Source organism: Amblyomma americanum, chromosome 5, assembly GCF_052857255.1.
Source record: "Amblyomma americanum isolate KBUSLIRL-KWMA chromosome 5, ASM5285725v1, whole genome shotgun sequence".
NCBI classification, from domain to species: domain Eukaryota; kingdom Metazoa; phylum Arthropoda; class Arachnida; order Ixodida; family Ixodidae; genus Amblyomma; species Amblyomma americanum.
Genome location: NC_135501.1, coordinates 48144661 through 48165337, shown reverse-complemented (window position 1 = coordinate 48165337; position 20677 = coordinate 48144661). Strand labels below are relative to the sequence as shown.

Sequence of the window (20677 nt, the reverse complement as noted above, 5' to 3'; positions counted from 1 at the left end):
GGGTCCCTTCAGCGGAGAACCCGGAGTTCGTAGGTGGCTGTTCAAAAAAATCCGAATTGGTCAATGGGGTCATGACATAACATGCGGAGCATGGAACTGAAATCGATAAAACATGAGATAATCAGCGAATATAACGCGGCAAGATGTCTCAAACGTCATGAGTTGTGAGAATATAAAATGAACAAAAAGCACTGAAAACAGCCTTGGCGATAGTACCGAGACCCTTAGGTCGCAAGTCAGGCACGTTAATGGCTACGTTATGAAGCCACGCGGTAATGACATGGATGAAAGGGGCCTTGTGTGTCTTGTTGTAATAAAAAGGTAAACATAAAAACAATAAATAATATAAAAATCGACTGGAAAAGACTAAAAATAAAATAATAAATGTTCCTGGAATTGGTAAGCAAAGATGGGGTGAGAGATAAACCATTATGCTATGGAGAAAAAAGCATCCTTGTCAGCGAACTGTAATGCAAAGAGGACTTCATGTCGCTGAATGAAGCTATTCACGCTGTCGCATCCTACTCATAAGGCGCAGATTTTCAGTTCATTTCATTTATTAATACCCTCAGGGCTATTTCGCATTACCCAGGGGAGAGATGAAAAAGATAGCATATTAAACAGAGGTAAGAAACACAACAAAAAAGTAAAAAATACAAGTTGTTAAGCTCCTAATTATACAATGTTAGCTAGTCCATTTTTAAAACGATTATGGTCTTCAATGGCGGCGATAAGTCCGAGAAGGTGGTTTCAATCCTGTGATGTGCGGGGAATAAAACTGTGGGAACAGCCATTAGTGCGGCAAGAAATAATACAAACTTTGTGAGAGTGGTCAACGCGGGCAGAACGATAGGACGGATTAGAGATTAGTTCATTGCGCAGGTGGTTGTTATGTAAGTATATTTAGTGAAAATGGCAAAGGCGGGAATTAAAGCAGCGAGAGGCAAGTGATGGTAGACTTAAGTTTTGTTTCATTGTAGAGGCACTGGCAGTCCGTTTGTAGTTATGAAGAATGAACCGAGTAGAATTATTGTGAACAAGTTCGAGTGAGTTAGCTAGGCACAGCTTGGGTCACATACAGAGAAGGCATACTAAAGTTTATTGCGGACAAATATTTTGTAAAGGAGCAATTTTAGTTATACTTGGGGAGAAGAAAAATTACACCGCAGATATCCGAGCATTCGATTGGCTTTAGATATAATATGGCTGATATTAAGGGACCACGTCTCGCGTAATATGTACGCCAAGGTAGCGGTAAGATGTTACTGACTCCAGGATAGTGTTATTAAGGAGGTAAGCAGCTAGACTTGACTCTCTACGCGATACGCGGAAGAATTTACATTTATTGATATTAAGTGACATCAGCCAGTGACTGCACCAATCGAAAATAGCGTTAAGATCAGATTGTAACCTGCTAACATCCTAGTCACTAGAAATTTCTCTGAGCACAACACAGTCATCGGCAAAGAGATATATGTTAGAAGTAACGTGTTGGGGTAAGTCATTAATGTAGATTAAGATAAGAAGGGGACCCAAACCCGAGCCTTACGGCACTCCAGAGTGGACCTCGCTACAAGATTAAGTATTATCGTTACAAGATAACAAACCGGGAACAATGACAAAGGAAGTGTTCTAGCCACGTAATAATTTTGGGGTCAAGGTTCAGTTGCACTAATTTTTAGAGCAGTAGTTTGTGGAAAACTTTTTCGAATGTCTTGGCAAAATCTGAGAAAATGCAATCGGCAAGGAAGCCTCGGTCAAGGATTAGGTGGAGTTTATGCGTAAAGCTAATTAGTTGCGTTTCACAAGACAATGTTTTTCGGGAGCTGTGTTGTGCGTGTAAAAAAACTAATTTGAATCCAGAAAGTGGAACATTTCGGAATAAAGAATGTGCTCTAAGATTTCGAATGGGATACTGGAAGGTGATGTTGGACGGTAGTGATATGGGGAAGCGGTACTACCCGATTCTTGACATGGAACCACCTTCCCAATTCGCCAGTCGTCAGGACTTTAACCTGTATCAATGCACTGTTGAAAAATTAATAACAAACAAAGTGAAGAGAAAACGTTGGTACCGTTCAGAATTAATAAGGTTGACGCCTGGACTTGCGGACACCTTCAAAGACTCAATTATGTTCTCGATACCACAACTATTAATAACAACTGAATTCATGGGCAAATACTTGTAGAAGGGCGGATTAGGTAAAAATGACCCATCGCAAGAGACAATAATCTTGCAAAATATATTATTCAAAACGGTTGGACATTCAGACTCAGTGATAGAAGCTCCGCTAGAATCAGTTAGTGTTATTGAGTTCTTTGAAGAAGGATTAACAACACGCCATAATTTTTTAGGGTTATCACTAAGCATGCGTGGTAGTTTCGTCTGCATGAAGTAAGTTTTTGCTTGTTTCAATGCCGGAACGTAAGTATTGTTACCTTCTTTATACACTGCACAATGGTCATCGGAAGGAGCCAGCTTAGGGGCTCGATAAAAGCGCTTCTTTCGGTTAGTTAACGGGGGCAAGTAGGAGTTATACCAGTGTATGTTAGCACCCGAATTGATTACATATTTCGGTACGTGTTTTGAAATCAATTCATTTACTTTGAATTTAAAAATAGTCCAGTTAGTGTTCACGCTTCGATCTGAAAAAAATGCGTCTTGGAAAACTACAGGAAAATGGCTAAGTCATTGTTAATTTGTTCAAATTTAGCTCTGCTGGAACCGCGAATGGTTTTAGTGGTATTACTTGTTTTAACTTCCGCGACTCTAATTTCAAATGCTAACACTACGTGGTCACATAAACCAGGCAGGTTGGCAGGTAGGATATTGGAGACACAAGGTCTGGGCTTGTGGCTAGGATAAGGTTCGAGGTGTTCGCGCTATGGTTGAGTGACCTGGTGGGTTTAGTAACGAGTTGACTTAAGGAAAAGATAAAAACAGAAATCTAAAAAATCGCTACTCTGGGATGAAAGTGGGCTTTAGATATGCAGTTCAGACTATCATGAAATGCCCAGGAAGTTGAAGTCGCCTAAAAGAAATATTGCTGCAGTAGGATGGCGTGTTAATTCTATGTTAAGGGCGTCATGAAGCTCGGAAACAAAAGTGGACGAGTACGACGGAGGGTGGTAACATACACCAAAAATAAATTTATTGTGGCCAAGTTCGGCGCATGTCCACGTAGATTCGAAGTCGATTTAAATGTGAATATGATAGAAAGAAATAGATTTAGCTCCCGCGAGCAACACGTCGCAACCAACGCGGGTAGTGCGATCACAGGGATGAACTGTGAAATGCGATTACCTGTAAAATACTTCACTGCTTTGAACATTGGGGTGCAACCAGGTCTCGGTTTGTGCAATGATGTCTGCGTCACAGGTGTCGATAACAGAGTTAAGGGAGTCACAATTGTTAAGGATGCTTGGAACGTTAGACAGAACAGATAAAGTTGATTTAGAAGATTGCGCATCACGTCTCTCGCGTGGCACAATGAGGACACAATTTGCGACTCATAGGAAATATTTTCGCCAGGTCTTTGGTGAGGCAGCTTCTTAAAGGGAAGCTGAAGCAATTTTCGAAAAAATTGTGTTCCATGCGGCATTTTATTGTTTTTAGTCCGCTGAAACCGAATATCTCATTCAAAAAGGGCGGAAATAAACGCATAAAAGGTGATTTTTGGAAGAAAACAGGCACCAGTGCCTCAGGGCGCCGAGCGAACGCCGCGAATGCCCGCGATTGGCCGGGACCATCGTGACGTTATTTCCGGGGATCTCCGGCCAGCACCGACTGTGTTGCTGCGTAGCGCGTTGCTTTACCTGGCTTGAGAACTGTGTTTTGCAAATTATGGATGATTCAACATGCGTTGAACAGTTTGATGTCTCACCATACATGTTCGAGCCATCAGCGTGCCCAGAAAACGGCGGAACCGACGACGCCGCGGAGTGCGCCGACAGCGAAAGTGAGGTCGCAACATTTTCCCGTTTTGGAAATCTCAACTGGTACGTATGTTTTGCGTACGTGCGTACATAGCGTTTGAGTAGGTGCATGTGCCTACATAGCGTTTGCGTAGGTGTGTGTGTAAGTGGCAATAAAAAGCAAATCGCGTCAGCACGCAGTGTACTCGCTGCTGCATAAAAGCCGTGGACCACAACTTGTAACACGTGGAACCATGATCGAAATCATATCGCCGGCATGCTTACACAAGTCGCACGAGGAAAATATTTTGTGTGTTCATTTAGTTATAGTGACGTGTCTAATTATACCCGAAGGCCTTTTAGAACTATAAAGTAATGCCAAACTGGATGAGTTGGAGTAGGTTCACTGCTGTACTGCACCGCGAAGGGACAAGACGACGGAGGAAGCTCCAGCCTGCGCTATTCCTTCTGCCGTTATGTTCGTGCTACGGTTTAACCACAAAACTTCTGCACTTTACCCTGTACATTTTTTTTCGCATGCTGAACACACTTTTGAACAATAATTAAGGCTGCGTTTCGGAGCTCGCAGTGCTGCTCATCTAAACTAAAGTGTGCACTGCGAAATATATTTGCTCCAGGTGCGCATCGAGGTAACCAGTACAATTACTTGTGGCAGATATATACGTACCGCGACTCGGCGACTTTGCCGTTCTAACTCGAAAAACATTTGCATGAATTCTGACGCTATTGTCGATCGTCAGCCATGAACAAGCGTTCATGAATGCAAATGTTTACATTGCTCTTGTATGCTAGGTTGATATATTCGTTTTTTTTTTTCATTTAGGTGCAGCTGCATGTGCGGCGCGCTGATGATGGATGTAAAGGATTGTTTATGCTGCCAGGAAGTGCAAGAAATCGGGAAGAAGCAAAAAGGCACGCAGTGCGTAACGAGCTCAAAAGCGTTCAAGACTGTGTGCCTCAGTAAGGCAGTGCTGGACGTGAGTTTAGCTCAGCATGGATGCGAACCAGCTGGAAAAGGCAAAAAATTTACGAACAGGTAAGAAAATAATGCAACGAAAAGATAACTACTGATGCATTAACATATTTTTTACAGGCAGTTTCGGTATGCTGCGTACCGTCAGTTTGTCTGGCTAACGTGGAAGAGGCTGGGGGAGAACAACCGACGGATTCTGCCATGCTGTGTGCTGAGCGCAGTTCGAAAGAAGTATCCGTCTAAGAATGCTATATATACAGGCTTCAAGCATTTCTTGGATTCCATTTAGGTAAGTGCAGAAACATGGTTACGCACAAACGAATACTCCACAGTATGCATCGGTGGCTCATTTACTACTTTAAACATCTCGAGTTTTGGCACAAGAATGTATTGAAAGTTGATTTCTTTCAGTTGGAATTCATTACATTACGGCTTTACTTATTGCATAAACGTCATGCAACAACGTCAACTGTAGAAACTCGAAATTGTTGTCAGTGGCACTTTGCAAGATGTGCACGGCTTTTTTTTTTCAGCAAGTTGTCCGTGTCTCATTCTCTTAACGACATGTGGACTAATACTCTTATCTTGCACAAACAGCTTATACATTTTTGCTTTCAATGTAATTAATATAAATAGGAAATATGTCAATATGCACCGTCTAAACTCTGAAAGCCGATTTTACAATAGAAATGCAGCTCCAAAGTAAAAAAACAGGATTTCCTTGATATTTTTTTTGCAACACATACATGAAGTTGCTTTAAAAAATCAGTATTTTCCACAGGTAAATAAATTAAGACAGTAACATAAGGACACAAACACTGAAGTTCAGCATAATATTTGCTGAAAGCTCAGCAGAGGAACGTGCGGCACACGGAAATCTTTTTTATTGCCGAGTGCTAACTCAGTGTTGCGGCTGAAGGCAGCATTCTGAGAGGCGTCGGTTGGAACACACATGGAGTTTATTGTTACATTCGAATGGCATGGCTGCTAGAGTGCGCCTACTTTATGCGTTCCTCACATGCTCCGATTCTTCATGCTTGCTGACGACAGCATTCATATGGATCTTGCACGCGAGAGCCAGGACTCTGAAGACAATATGCACTGATAGGCGGACTGATTTCCTGCTCTCAACAAAGAGGTGCCTACATTACTTATTGAATCATGTTTTCCTTTGCTTTACAGCTTCTTCCTTTGGTACCCTTGAAAACTGACTGCTCAGCGGTGGTGGGGTCTTCATGAGTGCAGTCTTCTTGGCCTCTGATGTCCTGCTTGCGTGTACCATGACCATGTTCAGAAGTGTCTGTACGTACCCTAAAAAGAAATTTGAGAATCACATGAAGCAATGCTGCTTTGATAACAAGCAAAACCATTTGCACGTACCATATGTTGGTTGTTCCTTTACAGCGCAAGCAGTTGCTTTTCCACCTGTGGCCTTTCGGTATTTCAAGTTCCAAGGGGCTGCAGCGTCCAGTCGGCAGGCTTGGCTTCGTGCACAGTTTTCATTGTAATGCACGACGGCCAACTGGGTTCTGAAACAATGCTCAGTGATCAAGAGTACAGTAAGTCATTACATGTAACATTGCTTGTCTCTTGCGCAGGTCATATATTACGGCCTGTACACTGTCGCCCCATAAGGTAACCATATTAATACAGTGTAGCAAACTATGAATATTTGCGGAGTAAGAATTCTTGTGTATCACTAGTTGCCACCACAGGTGATTTGTTGTTTGAGAAAAACTGTTATTATAATAAGGATGTTGACCTTTTGGTTATTTTTCAAAAATGTCAGAAATTTTGGTGAATGTTTATTTCAGAATGCAGCTACTTTTTTTTCATTGCACCAAATATTCTTTCTTCTTTTTCCTTAGCATAATACAGTATTTTAGTATGCTCACAAGTGGTTCGAAGTATATCGACCTTTTTGCAAGCACACACAGTCCATTCTGGTGCATTTAAAAGTATGGTTCTAGTCTTGCAACAAAAACAAAATATGGCGCTGTCATTCTGAAATGCAAGCGGTCATATATTTCTAAAAACCTGGCTGCCTAAACACTGTTTATGTACGGCGCTTGGCTAACCAAATGGGTAAGGAATCATGCGGTGTCTGTATTGCTCACAGTGATGGAACTGCTGCTGGCCTCATGCGTAGCCAAAATATATTTTCTTATCCACGGTCATGCATGCCTTCACATCAGTGTGTTTACGTGGATATATGTAAACACAAGCAAATTAAACAGACTTGAGATGTTGAGATTTACCTTGCCTTCATACCAAGGTATGAGTACTGGCAGTTCTTTGGGGCAAAATGCAATAAAAGGCTATGAAACGTTTCCAGACCGTAAGTCTGATGTTTAGTTGATAGCTTCGGCATGTCTGCCAATAGGACCTTGGAGGTAGCTATGTTGTTTAGCTTTTCAAATGCTTTCGATTCTAAAAACAGAAGAGAGAGTGAAACAAATCAAATTTGAGTAAGCAAATTGAGTACTCTTGGTGAATTCCCACTGGGCAGAGAAGTCTCACATTGATCAAACAGTGCTCACAGTGATCAAACAGTGAATACTCGAAGTCAGATTGGAAAGGTTCTGCCTGGCTTCCTGCTTTTGGCAAACAACTTCGTGTCAATAGAGCAAGGATGGTACAATGGCATGGTTTGATGGCATAGAAAGAGTGAAAAAGCATTCGTATGTAAAGCATAACATTATGTGAAAAATGCTGGGCTATTTATGGTAATGATCGTGCTTGACTCAGGGCAGTCACATACTGGTCAGAATAAATCAGTTCAACAATACCATTTCTGCTCAGACAGAAATAAGAGACTTGAGATAAAGATTAATGAATTGAGTTAAGAACATTTACACTATCTGAGCAAACAGCAACACGGAACGATAGAGTGGGTGCAAAAAAATTTCTGAAATATTACGTTTCAGAAAAGGTTGAAATGCTCTAACTTTGTTATCTTTTGATGACACATGTCAGCTCACTATAAGGAAGCCAAGGTGGTCTCCAGTATGGTCTTTTTTCATAGATTGAGTTATTTAAAGACGTTAGAGCCCACAGTTAACAATGTACAAAATTTCTTTGATGGAAGAAATATTGAACACAAACGAAGCACGTGTACAAGTGTTCATTTTGCCTCATGTATTTTTACACATAATGAGCATTACCACCTTTCCCAGCTTTCGATTCTAGCAATGTGTTCAAGCAGAGTGTTTCATTGCTTTCCAACATGTTAAAGTTTCCTATATTTTTTTCTGCTAGGCCTCTACTTACCCTTTTGGAGCCACATCCGGCACTCAGGCTTGTCATGGAGGCAGGCTGGAAACAGTGCATCATTGTGCACATGCACATCCCTAATGTGGTTGAGAAGCGATAACCCTTTGGGAACAATGTGGTCGCTGTGCCCCTGGCTGGACGCAGCTGAGCAGTATAGATGGTTCTGAATGGACTTAGCCCAAAGCTGCAGGTCCTTGCAATCACGCCTCTTAGATATGGCAGTCACTTTCTTGAAGACACCTAAAATGCATAATGCAAGAGCTAATAATCAGTGTTCACATTTTATTACAAAACACACTGAACAGAAAACATAGCAAATGACGATATTCTCACCACAAAATGTGCTGCTTCAAAGTACCTTTTGCAACATGCCAAACGTCAAACTTGTGCTGAATGCCTGGTCTTTCTCTTCGCATGTGCGCCTTGATCTGAATATGTCGGTCTGTCACAAGAGCTTTCACAGTGATGCCTTGGTTTTCAAGAAATTGCAGGCCACGTTTGAGGCCTTCTAGTTCCATGTAGCAACTGTCTCCTACTTCATTGGACTGCAATATACAACATATAATTGTCTTTCTCATGATAGAAAATGCCAATATAGAGCAGAAACAAAAGTAGTCATAACTTCTGCAGCAGACGGCATTTAGCAGTATGGAGTTAAGAGGCTTTCCCAGAATGCTAAAGTAAAAGGAAAACAAACCTGGACAAGCTCGAAGTGCAGCAATTTGTTGTTTGGGACGTGCAACAAAGAATATTTACCAAATTTAGCACTGAAGCCAGGTGAATCGGCTCGCCCATCCCCAGCAAGGACGACTTCTTAGCCCCTTACATCTTTCAACAACTGCTCTTGCTGCTACCTCCAAACATTCAAAAAAAAAAGATTATTGAAAGCAGTGAGCACTTGCCGTGAAATCTTCAATAAGCATAACTTTTTCAAAACAATTGCTTACTCTGTCGATTGCAGGCCAAAGATGGATCTTCTGAATGTTGAAGAATATTCTGTCGGTGACTACCTCAACACCAATTGATGACAACATTCTCAAAGATGCAGTGGGGTTATTGCCTGAAAATAGAAGGGCAGCACACAGTCTCAAGTTTAATACTGGCTGTTGTCTCACAACATACTGATTTTTCCAGCACAGTTGGTGCCTTGAAGGACACCAAGCATGTATTTCAATCAGAGTTCCTTCGCAGCGAATGCTGCACGTGCAAGGTGCAAGGCACGTGTGGCACACTTCAAACGATGCTTTCAGGTGCTTTTTCTGAACTAAAACTATTCCTCTCTCAGAATCATCTATGGACGACTGCTGCTGCGAACATAGGTGCCCATCACAATTGTCACACCTGAAAAAAAAAGCAGGATTCTTATAGTGAAAACTTGTGAAGCAGTGGCATGGAGTTTATATTATTTGTGCCATCCCATAAGCTCCATAAAATGGTACCTCAAGCTAAAAGGTATGCAGAAGTAAGAACAGCAAAACATTCTCGTGCCAGGAGTCACTGTCAGGGCTATAGTCGTCGTGATGTTCGGGCTCAGGCTCACAATCAGTAAGGCTGTCATCCTCTTCGTATGACTCTACCATAAAATTCACTTGGGTAGCTACATCCACCAGGAAGCTCCCAACCTGGACACCTTAAAAGGGAACCTGTATTCAACTAAATATTTTAGAGCTCATTGACATAATTTTCATTAAGACTATAGAAGAGATCCATTCGCTTTAAAATATATTGAAGCTCACAACTACAACTAAAATATTAAAGTGAACATTCCATATGTGCTCGATATGAAGACATGCACAAGAAACATGACAAGATTACCCCACCGACTGAAACACCTTGAGGCTATGTCTGATTTTCGTGATGTTTTCGGTGTTTTCACGTTTGCTTGCAATCCTTTGCAGAGTGTTGGTGGCCGCACCACAACTTGGAAGCTTTTGTCAATAGTGTCAGGAACATTGTTTGCAACATCATCTGCCTCTGCCACACTTTCTGCTACAAGTGCTTCGCTTGGGGATGGGGGTAGTGATGCGGCAGCTTCTTGAGGAGATATGTTTTCGAGCAGCTGTTCAAGGACCTGAAAGAGCATGAAATGCGGGCAACAAAAATGCAGGTTTATTATGAAAAGACACGCATGCATCAAAATGCATGAAAACCACAGACAAAAGCTTTTCTTTCTTCAGTATTGATGACGTCATTGTCTTAGACTACATCCAAAGAATAGGAACCTCGCAGAATTTACACAGGAATGCCCTTTTGTGTACTCTGCTCTTTTGCATCCTGAAAGATGCGACACTATATTCGAAAGAAGTTCTAACACTATGTTCAAAAGAAGTCAAATTTATACCAGTTAAACAGCACAGGCTTGAATTGCTTGAATGTAAAGCACACAGAAAACTACTCCCATTGCACTGATGTGGTGCCTTTTAAAGTACTGGAACATGAACATTTCAATAGATTTATGGTAAAAGGGTGAATAAAAAACTCCGACGAAAGGTGCCGATTCTACGCTGCACAGCTAAACTTTGTTACTGCAGTGCTGCTAGCACGTATTCCAAACCAAAAAAAAAAATTTGTGGACGCCTAGGCTTAAAAAGTGGGACGAGACAGCGTGTTGCAGCGTTACGAAGGAGTCGACTGAACGCCATCACCTGTTCGGCGCGACGCCTTGACCGTTGGACAATTTATGGAAAGGAGAGGACGCCTGTCTCACATATCTCGGTGGACACCCGAAAGTAGTATTTCCGACGCGCGGTGCCGGCAACTACAACTACTACTACTAGGACGCCGACGGCGTTTCGACTGAACGAGAGATACGCTGTTACGTAAAATTGCCCCGCCGCGATAGCTCAGTGGTTATGGCCCTAGGGTGCCGATTTCTAGCACGCTGATTTCGAGAAAGGGCGACCTGACCCGGCCGTGGCAGATGCATTTCAGTTTTGGGAAATGCATGATGTAAAAGCGGGTAGGCGAGCCCTTCGCTACTGCGTCCTTCATATGGCTACACACGGTTTGCAGAACGCTGAACCACAGAAACAAGGAACCGCTATATACACGAGCGTGCATTAAAACACTTACCTCACGCCGCTTTCTTTTGGAGAAGGCCGCTCTTGGAGGTGGCGAAGTGCTTCTGTTGTGTGGGATCACTGACGGAACGACTCCGGGTTTCAGTCGCGCCGATTTAATTGAAATACCGAGTGCCCGCATCGTTCCCAAGCTTCGATGATAGTCACTGTCGCGGAAATGGTCGGAGCACAACACAGTTGATTTCGTAGGCACGAAGTTTGTCCTTTTCACGGCAGTGACCCACCGCGCAGAAAGTTTCCTGTCCTTTGGGAACGTGTGGAACACCACGTCGTCTCGCCCGCCAGTGTTCGCGCAACCGAACGCTGCGCAAAACGAAGGCATGACTACGACTAGTCGCTGCACGCACTCGGCACAGACGCCCGTACCAGAGAAAGTAATCGGCACTGGCAGATGATTGCGTTAATCCGTCGTTCACCAAAGCGCAGGCCGAAAAGGAGCAAGCAAAGCGGGACGGCCGGCCGGCCGACTACTCGTGAATGGCGTCACTTCCGCCAGTTCCCCTTTTCTGCCGTCCCCCCATTCGGCGCTTCCGGAAGCGAAGAGGGCGTGTCGGCGGCGGGTTTATAATAAACGATTGCGGCTCATTTTGCGAACAGAATCGAGAAAAATTTACACACATCATTTTCAAAGTCCTTTTTTCTCAACCACAGCGTTTCATGCGATTTGAAAACCGTTCCAGCTTCCCTTTAATGCTGTCAGTTGTACAGTCGTGTACGTAGTATTCTATGTTTATATGCAGCTTCTTGTACCTCAACTGATAATTAGGGGATTATGGCAATAATTTGGCGAAATCGACAAGTTTTTTCTCACCTGCCGTGTAGCAGGAGAAAAACCTGCGGTAACAAAAACTTTTTCTCAGCATTTTTAGTTCTAAACCAAGAGAATATTAAGAGAATTTGAACTCTGCCTTAATTTTCGTACTGTGTACAGATTTTCCTTAAACAAGCCGTTAAGGATAATGCAGCACGGTTTGTGCAGTGTTGCGTTGCAAGACACTGCTGGTCTGTGGGCCCGCGAGTTCCGGAAACTGTTTTGCCGCGAACGCTCCGGCCTACCCTCGGCGCCGCAGGGTGCCGGCCTCGCCGCAGACGCGGGGCTCATATTCGGCCGAAGAGGCGCCCCTCTCGGACTTGACATGTTTATGAGGGTCTGGAAGCGCGGCTGTTCCCCACTCCTCTCGCGTCGGAACTCGGGTTGGTCTGAATTCGGCCACCAAGGACGCTTCCTTCCTGGAACTCGCAGCTTGGCCACGTGACCACGCCGTTCGAAAACGCGACCGTCAACGACAAAGAGAGTCTTCCTCCGGCAGCGGAAGAGAGCAGCTGCTCGGGGAGCCAGTCTGTATCTTCCAAGGGCCTGGGGCCTTGTTTTCTTCTTTTGGGTCAAAATCTCTAAATAAAAACCCAATTCCTAACCTTCATCGAGTCCGCAGCCCGTACCTCGGAACAGCAGGCACCACGTACGGAATGGCGGAGATTACGTGGATAATATAAAATAACAAATATTTCTCCATACAAGTCCCCTCTAGGCCGATACCAGTATGCACGAAGGTAGACACTTGGAGCGGGAGTCACAGGCTGCGCATACCTGACACCGCAGCCGAGCCTATTCGGGACGAAGTTCAAGCAGTGCCGACATTCCATGGCTACACATAGTTCAGCTTTTTGGGCGTTTCTTACGTCGAAGCTCATGCGACAGACTAGCATCGCTGTTAGAGGCGTCGGTGTTCCCTTTTCAAATTGGAACCGATAATTTCACGTTTTAGTGCTGCGCATCTCTAATGATTTCAGTGTGATTCATGCTTATCGGGACGTCGCCACTGCTAACCTTACGTCGGTAGGTAAGTGGGTAGGTTCGTGAATGAATTTGGGGGCTGGCAGGGCAGCTGCGTGTGCTGCGCGTCCGTCGGCTTCATCAGTTGCTTGAAAATTGCCTGCGCTGGAGCACAATCGTAACGCCGAAATAACGCACCGAACATTAGTCGCTTTTACGGCTACTCTCATTTCTTTGTGTTTTCCACGGATCGTCTAGCGCCCGATTCGTTTCGTCGCTGACGGCGGCCCGGTACACGCTTCGGCCAGTCCATTTAGCGGCGATCGCTTCCTCTTTAGCGAGCGGACTGGCTTGCGCGTCCGCTTTCCGCACGCATGCTTGTTTTAAACGCGCGAAAATCCTTTGCTGGCGCACAGAACGCCCCGCTTCAAGGTGCCATCTCGTAGAACTCGTAGAACTGCAGCCGCAGACTTGGCACATTGCCGATTAGTCGGCGAAAGTGTGCACGTATGCCCCAGAAGCAACAATGCACGGCACCGATCAGTAGCCACATACAGGGCGTGCTGAGCCTCACATCAAAGGACAGACCACTCGACGCTAAGTAGCTGCCTTCTGGAGGGCATCGCATTTTGTTTTACTTTTTGTTATTTTGTAGTTGACCGCAGACGCGATCCTGACGGGAGGAGAACTGCGGTGAAAGCAGCTTTCCGGTAGAACAAACGTTGCTGCGAGTGGCAGTAAAATAGTGGAGCCATTGCGTATCGCGCTTGAAAATGTTCTATTTTCACTGAGATTTAAGCCCATATTTTTAGCGTGAGCTACACTGGCCGAGGTTGAGGAGTTTCGCGGGGCTCCTGGAGAGCAGTGCTGCGTATGCGCGAGGAGCAGTGACGTCACACGGCGCACAGCTGGCGCGCCTGAGCCGCCGCCGCCGCGCGCGCCTCGCCGGTCTGCGCATTCCAGAGGAGTGACGTACTGCAGACGCACTGGCGCCGGCGCATGCCCAGCTGTGCGCCTCCGTTGCGCTGTAGCCAAGTCTGACGCTGCGCCGGAGCCGCTTAATGGCGCCTCTCATTTTGTGCGCATGCGCAGAGGTATTAGTGGGGGTATAAATATTGCGGGGCGTTTGCAGTCTGGTATAACCATGGAGAAGGAGAGCGAAATAGCTGCTCAGCGGCCATTGAGGCTCAGCGGCTCTTCGTAGCTCACGCTACGTATATCCTGGCATAGCCGATCTAAGCCACTGCTAATGTTTTGTGCTACGTACAATAACAAGTACAATAGCGACAAGTGGCTTGTTGTGACTGGCTGCGTTGACCTACAGTTTGCATGGTGTAACGCTAGGTGCGTAGAAGCTGCATTTTCAACATGGTAAAAATACACCCTCGGTAATATTTCTGGTTCGTTCTCAAATAGTCCAAATAGGACCTAATGAAACGTTGGGTGCCGTATGGTGCTGAATTTCTGTAACTATCAGTGCGCGCGAGGAGCAGATAAGTTTTAGGAGCTACAAGATGTGACCATTTACGAGCTGTCCGTAGACATATTCACTTGTTCTGGCCATATAGCAAACCGTCTGAGTAAAAACTTCCGTCAACGCGAAAAGGTTATATGAGGGCTTCAATATCTTCCTTTTCTGTTTGCAGGTATAGTCGCTGCAATGTAGTACGGAAGGAGGCCCCTAGTTCTGCAGCCTTCAAGACTGATTTATTTTGTTGTCTAGAAATAATTCCTCAAAATAACTGTTGCTGCATATATGTAGCGTCATCTTTTTGGGCTAACCCGAGTTATTTACATTAATTGCTGTGTCAGCCGCCAGATGGCAATACACGCATAAAATACGTTGTGATTAGTCGTTAGCGCATTCTACTGTGAGTGAATGTGGAGACATAGACGTCCACCTCGAACAACGTGTAAACGTAAAATTCTGTGTGAAGCTTGGCAAGACAGCCACACAGACGTATGAGCTCCTTCGTGACGATTGCGTCAACGAGACACTATTGCGGGCTCGAGTTTTCGAGTGGCACAAGAGGTTCGGTTCGGGGAGAACCTCGGTGGAAGATGACAGAAGGCACGGCCGCCACTCAACCGCACGGAATGAAAAGAACGTGACTCGGATCAAGGACATCGTACAGCAAGACCGTACCATTACAGTCCGCACGCTATCAGATGCTCTCGACATTAGTAAGACAACATGCCACCAAATTTTGCGTGAGAATTTGGGGAAACGAAAGCTGAATGCCAGACTTGTGCCGCACTCCCTCCAACAAGACCAGAATGACATGCGGGCATCAGTGAGCTCTGATTTGCTCTTTGCGGCAGAGAAGCATGCTGCATTCATCGACAGAAACATTGGTGAACACGAAACATGGTGTTTTCAATACGATCCTCACATAAAGAGGCAGAGCGCCGAATGGCGCTCCACAAGCTCTCTGGCGTCGAGAACGGTGCGGTGACAGAAGAAAAAACAAAGACGATGCTGATAGTTTTTTTCGATGCCAGAGGTGTCATACACCACGAGTTCCTCCCACAAGGGCAGACGGTGAATCAGGAGCTGTATATCCGCGTGCTCCAACACATGCGTGATGCGCTGCGACGCCGTCACCCTGACCTTATGGGCATCTGGACAATGAAGCCTTCTCCACGATAACGCACGGCCGCACACTGCTCTCTGCGTGACAAAAAATTCTCGCCAAGCACATTACTATACTACTCCATCCGCCATGCTCGCCTGAGCTCTACCCATGCGTATTTTTCCTGTTTCCTTGTGTGAAGAGAGCCCTAAAAGGTCGCTGGATGGAGAGCGTGGAGGCCATTCAAGACGGCACGACAAAGAAGCTGACAGCCGTGCCAAAAGAAGCGTTTTCCAACTGTTTCCAAGACCTCAAGAAGCGTTGGAAGCTGTGTATAGACTGCAAGGGAGACTATTTCGAATGGGTGCTACTGAAATGATTTCAATGTTCAACACATTTTTTTAATAGACTTAGTCTCGGAACTTTACGGACAAGTGTTGTATATCATAAGACCTGCTGTTCGCTCACTGTGATTGTCCAGAGCGTAGTTAAGCCTGATAGCGTGCGCTGGATGCTCTGCAGGTACGGTGCGGACGTTGTGATCGTGGTCACGTCCCTCTACATGCAAGAAAACATCACCCAGTGCACGGTGATCCCGCCGGCGATTGTAAATGCCGCGGATGGAAACTTCCCTTCATTCGTGAGTACACGCGAGCCTCCGTTTGCCAACCATAGCTATCGTGACTAACAAAGTTCCACATATTGAAAGGGCGTAGGACGAGAAAACTTGTTCGATGTAAAGAATGTTCGTCCACTGCGGGTAAAGTACAGTTCGCACAACGCTGTGAACGCGTTTTTGAAATTCAGTCTTCTTTTAGGCAAGTATAAACTGGGACCGTTTTCTCGGGGAGAAGCTTGTGCTTTCATATTAGATTTTAAAAGTTGTTGGTAGGCATTTACAATATGCACGGTGCTCACTGAAGGCATAAGCAGGATAAGCAGCAAGCGCACAATAACTGACCTGAAACCTGCCACGCGCGAAGAACAGAATTTATTTATGTCTATGTTTCTCGATGCAAAGCAGAAAAAGATGTTGGTTCCTGAAATACACATCTGCAGACGTACTTTTCAACCTTCTTTGGTACCTAAGACTGTAGTCAAGAGACTGATGGCACACAAACACTTCTCGTATGCGCGCAAGGCACCCTGTGAAACAGATATATATCCTATTTCGTCGTTACAGCAGAAAAGTAAAAGCATGAGACTTCGTAAAATTATGTTGACGTGTTTTTAAACATCTACGAGAACTGCTTAGCCGATGTAATTATTGAGTAAATGGAGAATGGGTGTTCGAAAAAAGCCCATAACCTCTGACGTCTTATTCGATTTAGTGAACCAATGATACGACTTGATAAAATACGGCCTATAGAACTCGCGTTAGCTGAACTTATCGGTGATCTTGAACAACAATGCTGTAAAGCTTTAGGTCCAAATATTTGTTGGCCCAACTGTGCTCTTTGCATTGCCTTGCCCAACCCCCTCATCTATAAAAAAGGTATTAAGTCAACCTTGCTTTTTCTTCTTAGCCCCGTCACCATATAATCGCCCCTTTCTTTAGCTCGACGCATTTCACGGTACAGATTCAGAGTAAATAAGACTCTCGGCTCTTGTAGCCGGAAACTCACTTCGTTTCCTTTTGGCCTGTGGCGTTTTATTTCCGTCATGTACCAACCTCACCAGACAGGTCAGGTTACTTTTAACTTTATTTTGGACTAAAATTTAGCAAGCTTAAGGACTGTGAACAAGGCATAGATCCTTTTCAGCGAGTGTATATTACGTGTGAACATGCGCTGGGATGTTTTATAGTATGATCCATAATATTTTTCGGTCGGCCTTCTGTAATGGCAAATACCTCGAGAGATAGACAATAACCTGTCACACCAAGGACGCTCAAGCCAGGATGCTTCTGGCTTGTGACGCCTTGCGGCGTTCGCGTAGTTGTGGAGACGTCATCAATTCTATTTCGCAGATTTTCTCCAGCGCTGATAAGGCGCTAGCTTGAAGTTTCTACGTTATTCCAGAGATTTACAAACCCATAAGATTTCGAGCTTTACTCTCATACCTGCTCGGATACATCAAGTTGGAGCGCTCGTTTTTCCCATCAGAATTGGAAACGCCCACTACAAATATATGCAGTTTTCCAGTTCCTGCGAGAACAAGTGTAGTAGGTATGAGAACCGCTGCTAAAGATATAAAGAAGAGGATTAAAGAAAGAAACTTCTAGGGGACTACTAATGCTTCGCCTCGTCGTTCAAACATTGATCTTTCCAGAGCCGACCTAAGGATATTATAAAGGAATCTTATTCACACAGCAACAAACTGATTATCGTCGGTGTGTCGCTGGAGAGCAGCCCTTTGTCATACAAGCATACAAAATCGATCCACCACGTCAATGAACTTCAACTTTACAAGCCCTGCGAGGAGTTCACGTTGAGCCCCCGTGACGTGGTAAGCAACGCTCGCCTCATCTGTAATGTAACGATGGAATTATTGAAACATTGGATGTCTATAGGCACAGTCACTTATAACGTACAAAGAGCCATTAAAGAAAGCCAATATTTCAGAAATTTATTTCAAAATATTGCAGTGATCCTTGAAGAGAAATATAGGCTCGTTAGCTTAGTGTCTCATCTGAGCTAGAAATTTATTGAGATCGTCATTGAGATGGTCAATTACGTCCCACTAGAGTTAACTACGCCTTTCACAAAACAAGTTAGTCAAAATAAGCGAGCACAAAAACTAGCAGTAATCACAGTCTCACAGCGTGAGTCACGTGCTCACAGTGCGGGTTCGATCCAGGCCGCGACGGTAGCACATCAATGACGGCGAAATTCCAGTGGCCCGTGTACTGTGCAATTGCAGTGCAGTTTAAAAAACCCACAGGTGGTAGAAATTTCCGAAGCCCTTCTCTACGAAGTCCTGCATAACCTGAGTCGCTTTGGGATGTAAAAACAGTATAAAAGCAAAAACATGCTCAAAGTTGTTATGTCTAAAAATTTAAGAATTAGAAGTGAGCCCGAATGATTAATTAGACATTAATTAGACATCCGCGTCTTTGCCGACATTGTAGTTCTCATAAACAACACAGAGGGATTTATTACAACGTATGATCACGATTTAGGCGTCCAAAGTGCAATGGTAACCGGTGTGATGGTTAACTGAGCAATGCAAAACTTACTTTTAGGGGTTTCGCACGGAAAATGCACTTCATAATATTTCAGAACAGACTGGCGGTCAATAACCCTATCAAGCGCCTATAGCTGTGTTTATTCAGAAGCAATATTTGCACATATGAAGCCTAACCGAGCCTCACAGAAGCGGTTTTGTGTGTTTTGGAAAGCTAAACACAAAACCTTAATATTTGAGAGCAGCTAGACAATTCTCTAGAATGTGTCACAATGGCTGAGCTGAACTGGGCAAGAGCTTTTGAAGCGAAAAGCCTTACTACGCTAGGTAAAGCAGTCGTCTCGTAGGCCGGAGAAGACCTCAAACGACCTTCAGCCCATCCACGTTAGCCGTGAATGACCATATGTGGTAGTTATGGTGTCGAACCGATGACCTTTGGTTGACTTCCGACTTCTGACTTTGGGTTGACTTTTGACAGTGACCTTTGGGTTGACCTTTGCCTTTAAGAACATCATATGGGGTGATGTAAAGCCACGTGATGACATCCGATGGGGTGTTACAAGACCATGTGATGACGTCCGATGGGGGTGCCGTAAGACTATGTGATACCAAGTCATGGTCACGTGGTCGTGTGGGTATATATAGAACGGCTGTCGCGAGCGTGTAGCGGAGCTGTCATGGACGAGCCTCAGACGCTTAGCAAGCGTGCTTGCTCTTCGCTGATTGCCAGGCTCAGCCACGTTAATCCATTGCCAATTTTTTTAAATAAATAAATTTATTCCTTATCTCATGATCTCTAAGGCTGGGCTGGTGAAAACAACGAAATATACTGGCATTAGAGTGCACTCTCTTTTGATTGAAGCTGCCGTCCAAAGATTTAAGGAGCACTTAGCTGCATTAGGCCTTTACAGTGCGTTAGCATTAGAAGCATTGTGCATTATCGTAGTGGTTAGTGTAGCTAGGAACCTGCTGGGAGGATATCCTTTTCTGTCAGAATACTATCGTGACTTGCAGGCCAACCACGCACCTCTTCATAGGGAGGTAGTGGGTTCGACTCCCTCTGGCCGTCAGTTAGCCCAGGTTTTATCTAGAGGGTACAGACCGTCTCCCAGCCTGGTGCTCGCTTCGCAGTGTTTTTGGCTTGAGAAAGGAACCTGCGTATTGATATACCGTTTCCCGTGCGGGTTTTTCGCGCGGGATGTACCTTTCGGCCACTTTGTCGTCCCCTGTACAAGTGGAGGCGATCTTCCTCTCTCCACTATGCCACCAGCCAACCGTGGCATGTAGATCTTCAGTATTCATAACCTTTCCTGCGGCACCTTACACACACTCGTCCAGTGTTCCTTTCCCTTCGTCCACGTATTTTGCGCAGTTCTGTTTTCAAAGGTGCCGCAAATTCGCCAGAAGTGTGCTTCCCTCGCGCTGTTCACGATAGCGATAAGCGGATGCAGCCCTTGTCGCTTGCGGTGACGTAAATAGCTGAGTAAGCGCCTGCGTCGCTGTCCCGTCGCCTTCTAAGCGGCAGCACACCGAACTGAATCAGCTGGTGGTCTGTAGGCAAAATATCTGAGAGCGCTGCAATCGCGCTGCGCTAGCGGACATGTCACGCAGATTTTTTTGTATTTCACGGGAATCAGCTGTGAGACAAAAAAGGTTATTATATATATATATATATATATATATATATATATATATATATATATATATATATATATATATATATATGCAATGGTAGAAACTCTTCAACCGGACGTTTCGCTGTGTTTTCTACAACTTTCTCTTCAGAATTTTTCGTTTTTCTTGCTTGCGAAGTTGCTTAATAATACTTGGCTTATTATGCAGTTCAGCACAATACAAAAAAGTTCTGTGACTTGCTCCATGCAACAGCCAGGAACGTTCATATAGGTCTGTCGTCTGATAGTGTAGCGGCATATTTTAACGC

At 44.6% G+C, this 20677-nt stretch overlaps 1 pseudogene across 1 annotated transcript; it reads right to left on the bottom strand.

Annotated features, from left to right (window-relative positions):
* Positions 1-6068: 6068 nt before the first annotated feature.
* Positions 6069-12684, bottom strand: LOC144133842 (uncharacterized; annotated as a pseudogene). The gene is made up of 9 exons (XR_013315110.1): positions 12679-12684; positions 10069-10253; positions 9109-9379; positions 8880-9032; positions 8541-8727; positions 8180-8422; positions 7168-7339; positions 6290-6438; positions 6069-6220 (listed from the first exon to the last, which is right to left on the bottom strand). The product of XR_013315110.1 is annotated as an uncharacterized LOC144133842 (transcript).
* Between the last annotated feature and the right edge of the window lie 7993 nt (positions 12685-20677).